This window comes from Arachis hypogaea, chromosome 14 (genome assembly GCF_003086295.3).
Source record: "Arachis hypogaea cultivar Tifrunner chromosome 14, arahy.Tifrunner.gnm2.J5K5, whole genome shotgun sequence".
In the NCBI taxonomy this organism is placed as follows: domain Eukaryota; kingdom Viridiplantae; phylum Streptophyta; class Magnoliopsida; order Fabales; family Fabaceae; genus Arachis; species Arachis hypogaea.
In genome coordinates, this window is record NC_092049.1 from 104,124,192 (window position 1) to 104,140,581 (window position 16,390).

General features: G+C 40.6%; 1 non-coding gene across 1 annotated transcript; it reads right to left on the bottom strand.

Annotated features, from left to right (window-relative positions):
- Positions 1–13,946: 13,946 nt before the first annotated feature.
- On the bottom strand, positions 13,947–14,053 carry LOC112746248 (small nucleolar RNA R71). Its single transcript, XR_003174142.1, has one exon. It is a non-coding gene; the product is annotated as a small nucleolar RNA R71 (small nucleolar RNA).
- Between the last annotated feature and the right edge of the window lie 2,337 nt (positions 14,054–16,390).

Consider the following 16,390-nt stretch of genomic DNA (forward strand, 5'->3'; position numbering starts at 1 on the left):
CTGGTAACTACAAGGGGGTCCACCATATCTATTATCTTGGCATGCATTGTAGGATGGTCGTTGTCCATGGTATTTTGGAAGGTGATGTTGCCGAAAGGGTTGATCAGATCCCCGTGGCTCCTTCCATCTCTGATTGTTTTGACCTCGATGCATGTCCTTGTTATAATTTCCATTCCTTGCAACAATATTGGAACCAAACTCAAAGCGAGAGGGGTGAGAACTCATAATAGTAAATAAAAATTAAAAACGAAAATAAAAACAAATTTTAAATTAAAAGATTATTGAAATTTAAATTTTTGAATTTGAAAATTAAATTTTAAAATTTGAAAATTAGATTTTGAAATTTGAAATTTGAAATTTTGAATTTTAAATTTTTGAAATTTGAATTTTGAAATTTGATTTTTGAAATAAGGTAAGATAAGATTTTGAAAAAGATATGATTTTTGAAAAAGATTTGAATTTTTAAAATTGAAATTTGAAATTTGAAATTTGAAATTTGAGTTTTAAATTTTGAATTTTGAATTTAATGAGGAAAGAGAAAAACAATAAAATGACACCTGATAAACCCATATTTCATGAGTTCTTTTGTGCTTAATTAGAGTGATTTATTCAACTCTTCACCTACTTATTCACATTAATTGCATGGTTTTACTTTCCCTTCCTTATTATGTCATATTGTGAAAAACATGTTTCCTAAGCTTTAAAAAAATTAATTATTTTAATTACCTTTATTTCCATTCGATGCCGTGATTAGTGTGTTGAGTAGCTTCAGGTTTCCTAAGGCTGAATGACTTAAAGGATGAAAAAAGGAAACATACAAAAATGGAAGGAGAAGGCAAAACGGAGCTTTAAGGAAACTGGTATCCACGCGATTGCATGGACGACGCGATCGCGTGCCAGAAGCAAAGAAGCAGCGACACGGCTGCATGACTGACGCGACCGCGCGCCTTGAGTAGAACACCCACGACGCGGACGCGACTGCGTGGAAAGGAAAAGCTCCAGATGACGCGACCGCGTGACCCACGCGGACGCGTGACAGAGGCCACGTATCAGAATTTACAGAATACGCCCCCAGCAATTTCTGAAGCCCTTTTTGGCCCAGATCCAAGTACAGAAAGCATAGATTAGAGGTTATAAAGTGGAGGAATGCATCCATTCAAAAAGAGAGCTCGCCAATTTCTAGTTTTCATGATTTAGATTTAGTTTAGAGAGAGATTCTCTCTCTCTCTTAGGATTTAGGACTTCTTCTTGTTTTGGGAGTAACTCTGGATCCAGGTTTTAATGTTCTTTTATTTCAATTTTACTTTTATTTATTTGATTCCAATATTTGAATTGATTATTATAATTTAAATTATGAATTATTCCATGTTACAGATTTCTATTTGAATTAATGATATTTAAGGTATTTTTCAGTTTATGATTATTCTCTTTGATTTAAGTTGCCATTGCTTCCCATCTAAGGACACTTTTATTATTTCAGCAATTTACTTTTTCCCTTTTTGGTCTTGGTTAAGAAATCAGTGACTCAACATTATCGAACTCAGCATAATTGATAATCGTTATCTTGCTAATTGATCTGAACTTCAATAATCCCAACTTTTTCCTAGGAAATAAATAGGATTCGAAGGTCAAACTAATTAGTCCCTTGACTTACCTTTGCTTCATAGGTTAACTAAGTGGAATTAAGATACAACTTTCATTATTGTTGAGAGGGATAACTAAGTTGGACTTCTAATTTCCCTTATCTTGCCAAAAGTTGTTTTACGGTTATTATTTATTTTTAATTGCCATTTAATTCACTCGTCATTTAAATTACTTACTTTTCACCTTCTAAACCTCGATTACAACCTTTATAACCAATAATAAGAACATACTTCCTCGCAGTTCCTTGAGAAGACGACCCGAGGTTTGAATACTCGGTTAACAATTTTTAAGGGGTTTGTTACTTGTGACACCCAAAACGTTTGTACGAAAGGGATTTTTGTCAGTTTAGAGACTATATCTACAACGCGACTGTTTTTATGACATTCTTTACTGGCAGAAATCACGATCGTCAAAATGGCGCCGTTGCCGGGGAACTGCTAACGTGTGCCTTATTATTGGTTATTATAAATATTTTTCTTTTGCTTGTTTATTTATTTTTGTTTTTCCTTTTTATCTTTATTTGCTACTATGAACTCTCACCCATCTCGCTTTGAGTTTGATTCTAATATTGTTAAAGGAAATAGAAGTTACAACAGGAATGTGCATCAAGGTCAGACCAATCAAGGATGGATGGAACCAAGAGGATCTAATCAACCCTTTTGGCAGCAACACCCTCCGAGATATCCTGGACAAAGACCATTCTACCGTGCATACCCAGCTGAAAGACATGGTGGACAACCTTGTAACTACCAACAAGCCCCACCCCGTGCATATGAACCATCCTTTCAACATAACCTCGAACCACCACACTCACAAGCTTCTCTTCACCATTCGCCATCATATGATCCTTCCTTACCTCAATACCAATCCAATCGTTCCCAATCATCACCACTTTCCTTTGTATCATGTCCAAGTCCGGCAAACCGCGAAGCAGAGGATCGCCTAAAAGAAACAGTAATTAAATTTCAAACAACCATTCAACAACTGGAGCAAGCACTAATTCAATGGGCCACTAGGCGCTCAAATATACAAGGATCAACCATAGCTCCATGTGGACAGCCCGATGAAGAGCGTAGCATGAAAGAAATACTAGAGACTCCAGTGGACAAGACAGAGAATGAATTCGTACTAGAACAAGTGGAAGAAGCTGTCATTGTTCAAGAAGAAGAGTTGGTTGAAGATCTAGGAGATGCTGAACTTCCTTGGGAATCCAGAATTGAGGAAAACTCCGTCCAAGATGCTACAGTTGATGCTAAGGAGGATACCGTACAATCTCCAAGGCAAGTCGTTTACGAAGAATCAGACGGAATAATCCAAGAAGCAAATTTCCTTGATGATGATAGTCACAAGTCTAGTTCTCCTAGTGATGAACTTGCATCCGCAAGTGAATTCTCTGAGATCGAAGAATTTTCTCCAAGTGACTATGAGGATGATGCGGAGGTAGATTTCTCTCAACCTCCAATCTATGACTCGAGTGATGAGGAAGACATAGAAGACTTTGACCAGGATACAGATACAATTGAAGATCTTTGCAAGGAAGTGGAAGAATTCACAGAAGAGCACAAAGAAACGGAACTTGCAGAACCACCAAAAACACCTATCCCAAGGCCATTACCACCTAATACAAGCTTCAAGTGGGTACAATCCTTAACTTATAATTTTACTTATTCACTTGAATATGGTTTGCTTGAAACAGATGGCCAACTTAGAGCTCTCTGCGGCTTTAAGAGTAAGAGGGAATTGGCTCGTACTCAGAACTGGTGCACCAGGTTCAATAAGGTTCCACGCTTCACCTCGAAGTACACGGATTGGTATCATGCTCAATTGCATGGATCACGAAGAACGTTTGGTCACCACGGTGAGATTCTACTTTTTAACCCGCCCAAATGGAAACTTATAAATCAAAACGGAGGCGGATCTAAAAACACAGCTTACGGTCATGGATTATATTCTGACATTCGTCATCCCGGGAGGCTGAATATCTGTTTGAAGCTACTCAGAAGCTTTACATGCCTAGTTTGGGACCCCGGAGGCTATTGGCATTCCAAGCACTGGTGGAAATTTTTGGACGAATTTAAACATAAGCCACCATAACAGAATACTCTTCCGATGTCCAACTTAAGGACTTTAACTAAAAGTGCTAGGTGGGAGACAACCCACCATGGTATGGTCGCTTCTTTCTCAATCTATTTCTTGTTTATTATTTTCAATTTACCCTTTTTTTTATTTTAACATTAACCTGGAATCATGCATAGCATTCATGTTAATCACTGCATCCTGCATTTTTCAGTTAAAAAAAAAGGGGTTGCACGACGCGACCGCATGCCCCATGCGATCGCGTCATATCGCGAAAAACACCACCCATGCGACTGCGTGACCCACGCGGCCGCGTGATATATATATCGGCGTAAGGATCCAACGAACAGAAAGTTGGGCTGGAATCGTGCGGCTCTTGTGCGTTTCGCACAAATTGGCCCACGCGATCGCATGCCCCATGCGATCGCGTCACTTACCCAATACCAATCCCACGTGACCGCGTGAGCGACGCTATCGCGTCGCATGGATTGCATATCACCCCAAAAGGAGACAGAGAGTTGCGCCGAAACGGCGTTGGAGTCGTGCATTTAGCACGAATTCCAGCGATGCGATCGCGCGACCCACGCGATCGCGTCACCCCTCTTTTCCCCCCTCTCATGCGATCGCGTGCCCCACGCGATCGCGTCTCCCCCATTTTCACCCCAACCACGCGACCACGTGCCCCACGCGGCCGCGTGGATTCGAAAATATAACCCCCCCAGCCACGCGAACCCTATCAGTCGCGCAGCCCCCCCTTCACCCCCAACCCTCTTCTCCTTCTCTGTTCTTCTTCCCCCAGCCACCGCCGGCCAGCCACCACGCCACCACCCCGACGCCGCCGCCGCCCAGACGCCGCCGCCGTACTATCCCCTCCCCTTCTCTCTTCTTCCTTCTTCCTCTCTCCTCCCTTTTCCACCACAGCCACCTCTGCGAACACCGCCCAGCCACCGCCGGCCATCCAACTACGCCCCCCTCTCCGCCACCCACCCCCTTCAGCCAGCAACAACCACCGCCCTCCCTTCCCCTATCCTCTTCCTCTCTCACTAACCCTAATACCTCCCTCCGCCACTGCCCCCTCAGCCGCCACCGCGACGCCGTGCACCACCACTGCGCCGGACGCCGCCGCAGCCACCTTCTTCCCTGTTCCACCCCTTCCGCTTACCAGGTTCCGCAATACGCAACCCTTTCTATCCGTTCGTCACTTTTCTGTATTTTTTTCCGTTTATGTTCATGATTAGGATAGCTAGACTTGCATGTTGTAGTGGATTTTTAGGTTGTTAGGTTGCTTAGGCTGTGGTTAGTGGATCTAGGTCTGTTTCCTTGCCCTGTTCTTACTTCTGTTTTATCCTATATGCAAATCTGTTGCTGCTATAATCATGATTCATATGCTGCTTTCTTGTATGTTGCTGCTGTTTACATTGAGTTTTTATGTTTATTTTATATCTCTGTACAAGCAGCTTGATTTCTTTTAATTCATATGAACTGATATGATTGCTGTTTATTTTCCGGGACAATCCAATTTTAGCCGGAATGCTGCCCAATTTTTTGAAAATTGTTTTCATTCTTGTTTTGGTTTGGCAACTATGTTTTACTCTGCTTCCCCCAAACCATTTCATGAATGCTAGGGCCACTTTCTTATCCTCTTTGATTTCCTGGTTCATAACCTGCATTTGTGATTCACTAATTCCAATTTCTGATTTCTTTATTTCTATTCGAATCAGCATCACCCTGTTTTCTTTATTCAATTATGAGTACTTCTATTCTTACATGTGAATCCTTGTTATATGGAATTTTTTCTATGCCACTTACTTTTCTAACTCACTAATTTTAATTTACTAATTTCTTTTTACCATACTAACCCTCTTGATCTCTTTTCTGATCACTTTCACTTCCTCTAACTTTCTCCCTATGGCATATTGATTTTTTTCTTTCCATTTAACATTAATTCAATCACATTTCAATTACTCATTTTCCTTATTCTATTTCTCCCTTACCGCTTTGAGTTTCCTTTGTTTAAATTGCCTATTTGCTTTTCTATTTTATCCATTTCCTGGTTTTCCGTTTTTCAGGATGTCTGCCTCACAAAGGAAAGGCAAAGGCAAGGCTACTGGCAAGCGCAAGCGAGGAGATTCCTCCCAGTCCATCATTGCTCTAATGCACGATTCCTCATGGCGGGAGAAGAACTTCACACAGCAGGAAAAAGTTGACCAGCTGCTCCCTTCGACTGATCCTATAAAATTTGCAAACCGGTACTGTGAGCTGAAGTACCCAACTTTTGCAAACTCCAGAAATCTATACCTGAAACGTACCTTGAAGATTCCAGAAGCCCTCCAGCAATACACCACTGAGCAAATCAAGCAAAGGGGCTGGTTCTTTCTGGAGAGACCACTGACAGAGGTCAATGCATCTTGGGTACGAGAATTCTATTGCAACTACTACCTTACTACCCTAGATGCAGTGAACCTGAGGGGAAAGCAAATTCTAGTCACTGAGGAGGCCATAGAGACCGTTCTCTAGCTCCCAGCCAAGTCCGATCAGCCAGATGGTTATGCACAAGCTGAGGAGGACATGAGCCAGATGTGGTTTGATTGGGATGCTGTGAAGCCACGGATAGCTCTCGACCCTGCTGTTCCTTGGGAGATGGGTCAGGACACCACTATGCCTAGAGGGATCAAGAGAGTGTACTTGAATTATGAGGCTCGGCTATGGCATCAGATCTTGAGCAACTATGTGATGCCGAGTACTCATGAGACTGAGATCCCGGCTGCCATGATCACCCTCCTCTGGTGTGTGCTGGAGGGTAAGGACCTGCACTTGCCTCATTTTATCCGGCATTATATGGCCAGGGTCCACGTCCGAGGCACCCTCCCCTTTCCTTATCTGGTTACACGGCTAGGCCGTCAGGCTGATGTGCCTTAGGAGGATGCCGAGGAGCGACCACCAGCAGCAGACTGCAGGAAGATCATCCCTCACAGCAGGAACTTCCTTGCTTTGGGCTACAGACCACCACCTGTCACTGCTACTGATGAGACAGCCCCTCTGTCTGCTGTACCCTCTTCATCCACAGCTGCCCCAGCTGCCCCTGCTGCCACCACTGCACCTCCACTCGCCTCTGAGCCGGTTTATCGCCTCGTGCACCGTCTATTCCGCCAGCTTGATCAGATGGAGCGCCGTAACAGGCGCCGGTATGAGAGATTGGAGCGCCGCAGCAGGCGACGCTATTCCCATTTGAAGCTGATGATCAGACAGGGCGCCGACATCCCCTCCGAGCTCGACACACCATCAGAGCCATCAGAGGAGGAGGAGGATGAGCACGAGGAGGAGCCTCATTCCCAGGCGGAGACTCATCAGCAGGCAGGCACAGAGCACGCTACACCACAGCAGGAGGCCCCACATTAGTTTGAGGCTGCAGATCCGGAGATCCCGATCCAGTCAGTCCCCCCTCTATAGCAGCCAGACTTTCAGCCCACCACCGCCACAGAGACCCCAGCTACCATCCCTACCAGTGATGACACTCCTTCACACCCGGCTTGATTGAGCATCGGGGACGATGCTTCATTTTAAGTGTGGGGAGGTCGCCATCTCTGGCGTTTATTTTGGTGAACTACTACATACTTTTTCTTTTATTTTGGATATTTTTCTGTATTTTTCTCTTTTTCTTTTATTATTATTTTCTGAGTACTTATACATTGCTACTTGTGTATTTTACTCTATTTTCTGCATTTTGCATTTTTTGTTCATATTTTAGTTATTTAGTTCATTTTAGTTATTTAGTTTAGTTTGCAATTCTAACTTATTAGTGGATCAAATAGTATAGTTTACCCTTTTTACATAAGACAGCTTAGTTATAGCTTAGTTTAAATTGACAAATATAAAAAAAAAGAGTAAGCTAGGAACTTGAACATAATAGATTTAGATCCATAAAACCTTGTATATATAGCATTACATGATGTAGTTAAACTGACAACATTTTATCAAGGAGAAACATTAAAACTTCAAAGGCTACCCTAAATTACTTTTTAAGAGAATAATGAGAATTTTTAACTAAACCTGCATGACATACATAAGTGATAAATGATTTTTCAGCTAGAGAACACATAGCCTGTGAGTTTTGAGCTTAACTGTATGGTTACATTCAAACCATAATTTTTATTTCTATGTGTTCCAACCTTCTTTCTTATTCTGGTGTTCTTTACTTTGTTTTAGTTTATATGTCCGATTATAGAATATAGGTACATCTCAAAATAATGATTGAGGTCATCATTTGATTTTAGCTCACTTATCCCAAATTAGCCTACCTTTTACATCACCTTTGTTAGCCCCCTTTGAGCTTTTTTAAAAAAAAAACCCCTTATTCTATTTTAGCCAAATTACTAGCCTTAAGCAGAAAAACAAAAGAAAATCTCAAGTAAATCCTTGGTTAGCTTAAGATAAAAAATTATAAATAGAGTAAAATGTGGGAAACCTATTGGGAACATAGTTGATAAAGACAAAAGGTAGAAAAATTAAAAAGAATAAAGCAACTCAAAATTTTGGGAAGCAGGCTCATGAAAATTCAAATTAATTAAAATTACCATGTGTATTCAAAAAAAAAAAAGTTAGTTTTCAAGCATGTAAATAAGGGGATAGAAAAAGAACTCCCCAATGCAAAATAAAAAGCAATGCACATGGGATAAAAACAAGAATTGAAACATGAGCATGTGACATCAAAAGCGAGAAAATAGGGAGAATAGGTAAAGAAGCATTGTTTTACTAAGTATGTATGTTAGGTGAGATCTTAGTCTAATTAAGGATTCACTTATTAGCTCACTTAGCCTTATACATATATCCTTACCCTTTGCCTTGACCCCATTACAACCTTAATTAAAGACCTCATGAGTTTTGGTATGACTATGTTCTATAATTGTTGATTGGTTAGACGAAAAACAAAGTTATAGAAAGGAAGAATGAAAAGAAGAATAGAGTAATTAACCCAATAAACACTGAGTGATTAGAGAGAAAACACAAAATCCAGTGAGGGTTCAAAAGCTCATTAAACATTTATCTCTGATTGTCTTGCAAGTTTTTTTCTCTCATCTCATTTGCAAAAAAAAAATGCTTTATTATTTGAGGGTTAGCCATATATGTATATATATCTCCTTGAGAATGTGAAATATTTGACTACATGTAGGCTTTATATATGAGTGGATGAATTAGAATTGCATGACTCATTAGGTAGATGCATTTAGCATAGGTTGCATTTCATAACATTCCATCACTTTAACTTTAATTATTTACCTTGGATTTAGCATGAGGACATGCTAGTGTTTAAATGTGGGGAGGTTGATAAACCCATATTTCATGAGTTCTTTTGTGCTTAATTAGAGTGATTTATTCAACTCTTCACCTACTTATTCACATTAATTGCATGGTTTTACTTTCCCTTCCTTATTATGTCATATTGTGAAAAACATGTTTCCTAAGCTTTAAAAAAATTAATTATTTTAATTACCTTTATTTCCATTCGATGCCGTGATTAGTGTGTTGAGTAGCTTCAGGTTTCCTAAGGCTGAATGACTTAAAGGATGAAAAAAGGAAACATACAAAAATGGAAGGAGAAGGCAAAACGGAGCTTTAAGGAAACTGGTATCCACGCGATCGCATGGACGACGCGATCGCGTGCCAGAAGCAAAGAAGCAGCGACGCGGCCGCATGACTGACGCGACCGCGCGCCTTGAGTAGAACACCCACGACGCGGACGCGTGACTGACACGACCGCGTGGAAAGGAAAAGCTCCAGATGACGCGACCGCGTGACCCACGCGGACGCATGACAGAGGCCACGTATCAGAATTTACAGAATACGCCCCCAGCAATTTCTGAAGCCCTTTTTGGCCCAGATCCAAGTACAGAAAGCATAGATTAGAGGTTATAAAGTGGAGGAATGCATCCATTCAAAAAGAGAGCTCGCCAATTTCTAGTTTTCATGATTTAGATTTAGTTTAGAGAGAGATTCTCTCTCTCTCTCTCTCTTAGGATTTAGGACTTCTTCTTGTTTTGGGAGTAACTCTGGATCCAGGTTTTAATGTTCTTTTATTTCAATTTTACTTTTATTTATTTGATTCCAATATTTGAATTGATTATTATAATTTAAATTATGAATTATTCCATGTTACAGATTTCTATTTGAATTAATGATATTTAAGGTATTTTTCAGTTTATGATTGTTCTCTTTGATTTAAGTTGCCATTGCTTTCCATCTAAGGACACTTTTATTATTTCAGCAATTTACTTTTTCCCGTTTTGGTCTTGGTTAAGAAATCAGTGACTCAACATTATCGAACTCAGCATAATTGATAATCGTTATCTTGCTAATTAATTTGAACTTCAATAATCCCAACTTTTTCCTAGGAAATAAATAGGATTCGAAGGTCAAACTAATTAGTCCCTTGACTTACCTTTGCTTCATAGGTTAACTAAGTGGAATTAAGATACAACTTTCATTATTGTTGAGAGGGATAACTAAGTTGGACTTCTAATTTCCCTTATCTTGCCAAAAGTTGTTTTACGGTTATTATTTATTTTTAATTGCCATTTAATTCACTCGTCATTTAAATTACTTGCTTCTCACCTTCTAAATCCCGATTACAACCTTTATAACCAATAATAAGAACATACTTCCTCGCAGTTCCTTGAGAAGACGACCCGAGGTTTGAATACTCGGTTAACAATTTTTAAGGGGTTTGTTACTTGTGACACCTAAAATGTTTGTACGAAAGGGATTTTTGTCGGTTTAGAGACTATATCTACAACGCGACTATTTTTATGACATTCTTTACTGGCAGAAATCACGATCGTCAACACCAAACTTAAAATTTTTTAAATCAAAACGAAGAAAACAACTAAGAACAACTTGAAGGTCAAGATGAACACAAAGAACAACTTGAAGATTGATGCCAGGGCATTTTGGCCAGTTTCACTGACCTTTTCTTTACTGTTTTTAGGGTAGTTTCATGCATTTTCTTAGAAAATAAGCTCTTTTTGGGTAGATATTCACTTACATCTTGATTCAAGCATACATTGTGCTCTTTACATGATTTCATGAGGATTTTGCATGAATTTAATGACAAATTGGATTTTGCACTTCCCCTGACTTGGATTAGAACTTTGATGCACTTTATTGCTTGATTTCAGGACAAAAGAAGCAAGAAAGAACCACGTTAGCAGCCACGTTAATCTAACTAACGTGACCTCTAACGTGGAATGGGAGCTAACTTGCAAAGTTAATGAGAAAAGTAATCGCCAATAACGCCCTCGAAGCCATCATAGCCCACGTTAAGAGTCACGTTAACTTAGTTAACGTGAACTCTAACGTGGAAGAAGACAATAAGGCCAACGTTAGTGACACTCCCCTTTGTCACTAACGTTGGACCAAGCTCATAATTGGCCACGTTAGTTGCCACGTTAACTTAGTTAACGTGGCTTCTAACATTAAGAAGCAAAAGGGAAGCCAACGTTAGTGACATTCACCTTTGTCACTAACGTTGGCCAAGCTTCCATAAGCCACGTTAACTCCCACGTTAACTTAGTTACGTGGAAGCTAACATGGAGAGAGAAATTGTCGCCCACGTTAGTGACACTTACCTTTGTCACTAACGTTGGGGTGAACCACCAAGAGCCACCATGAGCAACGTTAACTCCCACGTTAACTTAGTTAACGTGGAAGCTAACGTGGATAAAGAGATGATGAGCCAACGTTAGTGACACTCACCTTTGTCACTAACGTTGGAGATGGCTAGCATGACTACGTTAGAAGCCACGTTAACTTAGTTAACGTGGCTCTTAAGCCAATCCTTCGAGAATGTTAGTGACACTTACCTTTGTCACTAACGTTCCAATGTGCCCTTATATCCTTCGAGAACGTTAGTGACACTTACCTTTGTCACTAACGTTCCAATGTGCCCCTATTTCTCACGTTAGAGTCCACGTTAACTAAGTTAACGTGGACTCTAACGTAGGGAAGGGGGAGGCTTAGCAACGTTATTGGGAAAGGTAAGTCCCAATAACGTGTGCGAAGGACCAAGAGGCAACGTTAGTGGTAACGTTTGTGCCACTAACGTTGAGGTTAACGTGGCTCATACTTGGGTGAGCAACGTTAGTGAAAAAGGTGATTGCCACTAACGTTCTCGAACCCACACTTTCACTTAACGTTAACACCACTAACGTCCTGAGCTAAAAGTCCCTGCCTACTTCACACTTTCTCTCTGCAAGCAAAGCTAAGTCCAATGATGAAGATAACTGCTTCAAACTCAGGATCCAAAAGCCCCTACCCAAGACTTGAAGAGCCAGCTAGAAGATCAGAAGAGTAGTATATATAGGAGTAACTTTGAATTAGTTTAGAGAGCTGGAAACTTTAGGGGGCCTTTGGCCTAGAATTACTCTCTATATTTTACTTTCTCTGCACTTCTAGTTTACTTTCAGCATGTATTCTCCATCTTTGTTTTCATTTTCCAGAGCTATGAACAACTAAACCCCTTTCATTGGGTTAGGGAGCTTTGTTGTAATTTGATGGATCAATTTTAGTTTTCATTCTCCTTCTTCTATCTTTTCTCTTGATTTTACTAGAAAGCTTTCGATCTTCATCCAATTGGGTAGTTCTCTTGGAAAAGAAGCTATTCATACTTGGATCTCTTCTGAACCTTGAAAGAGGAATGAAGGGATCATGCTAGAAATGCTTTCTCATGCTGGACCAAATTGGGTGTGGATGGATATGTGACTATAATCCTTCAAACACTTGATTTGGGAAATGCATGTGGTATAATCAGTGACCATACTTCATCTCTTCTCATGAGCAATTGACCAAGGAATTGGCTATTGATCAAGATTTGAGAGATTGAATTACAATGAATTGTAATTCGATCACTTAAGATTGCCAAGGAGATTAACGAATGCATTGATTGAGGAAGAGATGAAAATGAACTTGATCCGGAGAATGCAACATCTCCTGAGCCCAATGAACTCCTCATTTCTGATCTTTCCCATTCTCTTTAATTTCTGCCATTTACTTTTATGAGCAATTGCCCCATCCCCATTTAAGATTCTGCAATTTACTTTCCGCCATTTACATTCAGCTCTTTATTTCCAACATTTACTGTTTCCACTATTTACTTTTCCGCCATTTAATTTTTTGCAATTCCCAACTCAAATTCTGGTTCGCTCAACTAGAACATTCCTTTAATTAAAGTTGCTTGATCAATCAATCTCTGTGGGATTCGACCTCACTCTATTGTGAGTTTTTACTTGACGACGAATTCGGTACACTTGCCGAAGGAAATTTGTTGCAAGACAAGTTTTCCGCGTATCAAGTTTATGGCGCCATTGCCGGGGATTGATTTTGAATCAACAATGATTAAATTGGAGGATAACTAGATTGAGCATTTTTAGTTTGTTCGATTTAATTTTCTGTTTGAGTAATTTACTTTCAGTTTTAGTTAATTTCTTCCTCTCTCCCTACTTTTTCGTTTTTTTTCTTTTTTTAGTTATTTACAATTCAGTTCACTGACCCACTAACTGTTTAATATATTGCATCCCTCATACTAACAGTAATTCTAACAGAAATACTTCCTGCATATATTTTTCTTGCTTGTGCTTTGTTGGTTGTATGACAGGGAGAAGAAGCGTGGCTTCAACTTCCTTTGATTCAGAACCTGAGAGGACCTTCCTTAGATTAAGGAGGGAAGCAAGAGAAAAACGAGTAGTGGGTGCCGAGGAAGAGGAGGAATACTTTGAACCAAACATGGAAGAAAACATAGAAAACCATCATGAAGAAGAGGCTCACAACCATGGCAGAGAAGGTCGAGCAAATCATGCTGGTGACGAGAGAAGAGTTTTAGGCTCTTACATCAATCCAAACCCAGGAAACTGTGGAAGTAGCATTCAAAAGCCGACCATCCATGCCAATAATTTTAAACTAAAACCGCAGCTCATCACCCTTGTTCAGAACAACTGTTCGGAGGAGGAGGAGTCCAAGAAGACCCCAATCAACATCTAACCACCTTTCTGAGGATATGTGACATGGTGAAGTCTAATGGTGTTCATCCTGATGCCTATAGACTGCTCTTATTTCTATTCTCACTCAAGGATAAGGCAGCCAAGTGGCTGGAGTCTTTTCCGAAGGAGAGTTTGACAACTTGGGAAGATGTGGTGAACAAATTTTTAGCCAGATTCTATCCTTCCCAAAAAATCAACAGGCTGAGAGCTGAGGTCCAAACTTTTAGGCAACAAGATGGTGAGACTCTATATGAAGCATGGGAAAGGTTTAAGGACCTGACAAGGAGGTGTCCACCAGATATGTTCAATGAATGGGTGCAGCTACACATTTTCTATGAAGGCCTTTCTTATGAATCAAAGAAAGTAGTAGACCAATCATCTGAGGGATCTTTGAACAAGAAGAAGACCATTGAAGAAGCCATAGATGTCATTGAGACTGTAGCAGAAAATGGCTATTTCTATGCTTCTGAAAGAGGGAACACTAGAGGAGTGATGGAGCTAAACAATGTAGATGCTCTGCTGGCCCAAAATAAGCTCATTACCAAGCAGCTGGCTGACCTCACCAAGAATATGGAGAGGAACCAAGTAGCAGCAATCACCACTTCATCAGCAACCCAAGAAGGAGTGAATGAAGAAGTAGAGGATAGTCAGGAGCAAGCCAACTACATTGGGAATTCACCTAGGCAAAACCATGATCCATACTCCAAGACCTACAACTCTGGTTGGAGGAATCACCCAAACTTTGGGTGGGGGAATCAACAAGATCAAAGCCAAGATCAGAGACGTCACAACCCCAACAACAATGCAGCTCACCAACAATTCACACAGAGAACATATCAACACCACCATAACAACACCTCTTCACATCCATATCAAAACTAAAATAACACTCCTCATCCTTCCACTTCTAATCCCAATCACCCATCAATTGATGATAGACTCTCAAGGATTGAGAATCTACTTGAAGGCATAGGCAAAGAGATTCAAGACAACAAGGTGTTCAAGGAGGAAGTGCGAGCAAATTTTAAGAACCAGGGAGACACCATCAAGAGGTTGGAATCTCAAGTAGGGTATCTCTCTGAGCAGATTCCCAAACATATAGATGGATTCCCAAGTGACATAGAGAAAAATCTGAGAGGAGAAACAAAGAAAGTAAGATGGGAAGATTGCAAGATGGTCACTATAAGTGATAAGGAGACTGAGGACAAGCCAAACAAGCCGTCAGAACAACCTGGAGATACCTCAGCAGAGGAGAAGGAAAAAGATCACCAAGAACCAAAAATCTCACAACAGGAGCTGCTGAGACTCTATGCACCCTTTCCTCAACTACTCAATGGTGCTGTGGAGAAGAGAATATACTCAAGATTTCTTGATTTATTTGCATCTCTGCATGTAAACATACCATTCATCAAGACCATCTAACAAATGCCTGCATACATCAAGTATATGAAGGAACTGCTTCCCAGGAAAAGCTCACTCAAGGGAGGCCAAACTATAGTGATGAACAAGGAGTGCAGCGCCCTCATTCAACCAGAGTTGCCTACAAAAAGAAAGGACCCAGGGAGTTTTCACATACCCTGTGCCATAGGAGAAACAATGTTTGATAGAGCACTCTGCGATTTGGGAGCAAGCATCAACTTAATGCCCTTGTCCCTTGTGAAGAGGTTGCAGATCAATGAGATAATGCCCACAGATGTAGTCATCAGGCTGGCTGACAAAACTCAAAAACAAGCAATAGGAGTGGTGGAAAATGTGTTGGTAAAGGTTGGGAAATACTTCCTCCCAGCAGACTTTGTCATATTGGACATGGAAGAGAGTCACGCTCACCCAATCATATTGGGAAGACCATTCCTAGCTACAGCCAGAGCACTCATAGATGTGGAGCGAGGGGAGCTAATTTTGAGGATCCATGATGAACAGCTCGCCTTCACTGTTTTCAAACACTCATAAGAAACAGATCAAGAGAACAAGGAACCAAGGAAGGATCACAGTGAGATACTGAAGGAAGAGATGAGTACTGAAGAACAACAAGCTCATCCGGAGATTCCCTTGGTTGATGGACAAGGAAACAAGCAGCTGTCACAGCTCAAGGAAAAGCTGAAGGAACCTAAACCACCAGAGGCATGTGAAGACAACATCAAAATCCCTTTAGAAGAAGAGGCCACAAAGAGTAAGACAACATCACAAGGAACAAAGAAGAAGGTACCAAGGAGGTGGAGGAACAAAAAGATCCCTACAGAGGACTTCTCTCCAGGGATAAAGTGATCTCAGCTTACTTCCCAGATATCCCCCCTGATCTCCCCACTGTGCCATCTCAGCTACCTAAGGTCTTCGCTATTAACAGAGTTCTCTCCTTGGAACATGTAGAGATCATTGATACAACTACTGGATATAGGGCTACTGCCAGAGGAGAAGACTTAAAGCACTATCGACCTCCCTGATGAAGGCGAAACGTCAAGCTAGTGACTCTAAAGAAGTGCTTCATGGGAGGCAACTGTTTTATATGATTTTAAAAAATAGTTAATAAGTCAATTTTTATGAATTTCAACCCAAACTTGACTAACACTTGGTGAAATCCTTGTTATTCAGTATATAGTGAAGAACAAGTTTGGTGTTCAAAGCATGCCAAGAAAGCATGAATG